Raw genomic sequence first — 2,994 nt, 5'->3', positions numbered from 1 at the left:
AACCTGACAGAACTGATTAATATATGTGATAGAAGTGGCCAAATACCCTATAAAGAAAAAAAAAGACAATGGGTTAAAGTAAGGGTAAAATTTAGAATAGCATCCCCGGAATTCGGGGATAAAATGGGTATCACTGGAAAGGTGACGTTCTCAGATCACGAAAATATATATATATAGCTGACTTATAATTTTAAAGATATTTGCATTTAAAGTTGAAAAATTTACAACTTTTACATTGATAATTTGTATATTGTGAATAACTTTTTCACTTATATTTTGCACTTTTCACTTACTAACACTTCACTTTAACGTTTCTGTATATTAATTTTTTTAATATTTGTTGTAAATAAAACCTTATTTTAATTATTTTATTTTAGTTACAATTCTCTGCATTTGCACAATAGAAAAGTTGCCATGGTTATTTTTTCGCGCCGCGCAGGTATATGAGCAACTGCAAAGGGAATCGCCCGAGAATAAGCAACAAAAAGTTGCTTCGTGTAATAGTGGACTAAGAGCGGGAAGAGATTCTGTGAATGAACAATATTCTAAAGGTATCGATTTTATCGAGATTTCTACTACTCATTCTGAGCGTTTTGTCTTTATTTGTGTTTAGTTAACAAAAGAGGTTAAAATTTTTGCAGAACATTTTCTGAAAAATTTTATAATGTTTAAAAATACTTTTCAGTCAGGGTTTCTTTTTCGATTTTTTATAGCATCGGAAGTAAACCTCTACAGATATGGGACAAAAAAGTTCGAAATGGTCATATTAAAACCAACGTATTACTGACAATGATATTCAAAGCTTAGTGTTAGAAATCGTCGGCACAAATGTAAGCACCACATTTGTTACATTACCCAGCTGATCCGAAAAAAACTTTAGGCATAAAACTTCCATATTTGGTTATGATAATTAAAAATTTGAAGAAATACTTTACCTTTGAAGTCCAAGTAAGTGAGTTAATTAATTAAAATGCTATAATTGTATATTTATTTCATTGTTAGGTTCTTGACGATAAAAATGTACGTCGTCCATTTCGAGCAAGTAATTATCAGTCAACAACCCGCGTCAAACCTTTTATTTGTACCATGCCAATGCGTCTGGATGAAGGTTGGAACCAAATAAATTTAACTTGTCTGACTTTACCAGGGAGAGCATATGGAACAGGTATGTGGAAACTTTACGAGTACAAATACACGCTAATTGCAGAATAAGACTGGTGTATTTCTCCATCGATTTTATTCGAAAGGCTTCCACCAGAATTTAAACTATTTCTACCTATTCAAAAGAATTTCAAAAGGTTAACCACGGCGTGTAGTTGATAGATTAATATTTATTTAAACCCTTTTACTATATTACAAACTTATTATTTTTATTTATGGAATATAATCCAAACCAGTAAATAATTTTAAATTGAATATTATTACAAAACTATTGTTTAACATAAGAAGAAAGAAATAATTTGTAATTCTCTACATATAACAAAAAAATAAATTTATTGCTGCATCTTTTTGCAAAATCGTAAAATGAAAGAAAAAAATATAGAAAATAATGTTATTCATATAGAAATTTAAAATTGTTATGGTTAATAGGTTACGTTCGTTGAAAAAATACAAGGTGTTGGCACGATTCCGATTACTTTGGCGGAGGGTAAAAAAACCGAATTTCCCGTATAAATGGGGTATGTACGGATAGGGGAGCTTCTCCAGAGGAGGAATATCCAAAAATAATAAAAATTACTAATATTTTTAAAATATTCACGATTAAAAGTTCAAAAATTTGCACTAAGAAAACATGTTATTTCTCTATGTTTCACAAAATTTTTCACATTTTTACTTTGTATATTTAAATACACACTCTAAGCTTTGAAATAAAGCTACATTTCACTTTTATTTTGCTATATTTTGCTATATTTTACTTAAATTTATTAATTCAAAAATCACTTAGGACACTTATCGTTGAAAAGGTTAGATTGCTTACAATTATGAGGAAAACGAGCCTTGCCACATCTTAAACAGTAAATATGTGGGATTTTTAACAATTTTTCTTTGTTTGTTTTATCGCGTGATTCTTTTTGCTTTATTAACTATAAAAAAATACTTTCTACATATGTATATGTGTAATGCGTAATTTATGTGACTGAAGTACTTTCGGCGTTGGCTTTAAAAAAATAACCCTGGCCGAGCGAATACCTTTCTGCGTAGTACTCTTTTCTGCGTTGGCGGCCTTCGGCCCCGCTCTAAAAAAATAACTCTGGCCGAGCGAATACCCGGGGTGACTGAAGTAATATCGCGTAGTACTCCTTTCTGCGTTGGCGGCCTTCGACCGCGCTCTAAAAAAATAACTCTGGCCGAGCGAATACCAGGGTGGCTGAAGTACTTTCGCGTGAGTACTCCTTTCTGCGTTAAAAATAAAAAAATATATTGACTTTTTGTTATAAAGTGCTGAAAGTGGTTATATTCTTTTATTTTTTTATTATGCACTCATATTCAAACAAAATTTAAGTTTTCGTTATAAAATTGATAAATTTTGATTATTATTTCTGTCAGCGATTTCCATTTATTTTTTATGATACATTGGTTTGTATATTAGGTGACGATATATATATATATATATATATATATTATTATATTTAAAATATGAGTTTGAATGCATAATAACAAAAAACCTTTATATCAAAACTCAAATTTTGTTTCAATATGAGTGCATGATAACCAAAAATATAACCACTTTATATCAATATTCAAACAAAATTTAAGTTTTCGTTATAAGATTTATACATTTTGTTATTATATCTGTCAGCGATTTTCAATTTATTTTAGGTGACGATATATATATTATTATATTTAAAATATGAGTTTTGGATATAAAGTGGTTTTATTTTACGGTTATCATGCACTCATATGTACATATTGAAACAAAATTTGATTTTCGTATATAACCTTACACTTTATTATAACATTATTATATAAAATTTATTTATACATATGTATATA

At 29.0% G+C, this 2,994-nt stretch overlaps 1 pseudogene; it reads left to right on the top strand.

The window, feature by feature from the left end:
• The first annotated feature begins 664 nt into the window (after positions 1-664).
• LOC126767462 (cilia- and flagella-associated protein 20-like) lies at positions 665-1,320 on the top strand (annotated as a pseudogene).
• The last annotated feature ends 1,674 nt before the right edge of the window (positions 1,321-2,994 follow it).

This window comes from Bactrocera neohumeralis, unplaced genomic scaffold (assembly GCF_024586455.1).
Source record: "Bactrocera neohumeralis isolate Rockhampton unplaced genomic scaffold, APGP_CSIRO_Bneo_wtdbg2-racon-allhic-juicebox.fasta_v2 ctg6851, whole genome shotgun sequence".
Lineage (NCBI taxonomy): Eukaryota > Metazoa > Arthropoda > Insecta > Diptera > Tephritidae > Bactrocera > Bactrocera neohumeralis.
The sequence above is the reverse complement of the archived record's forward strand: the minus strand, read 5'-3'. Positions and strand labels throughout refer to the sequence as shown.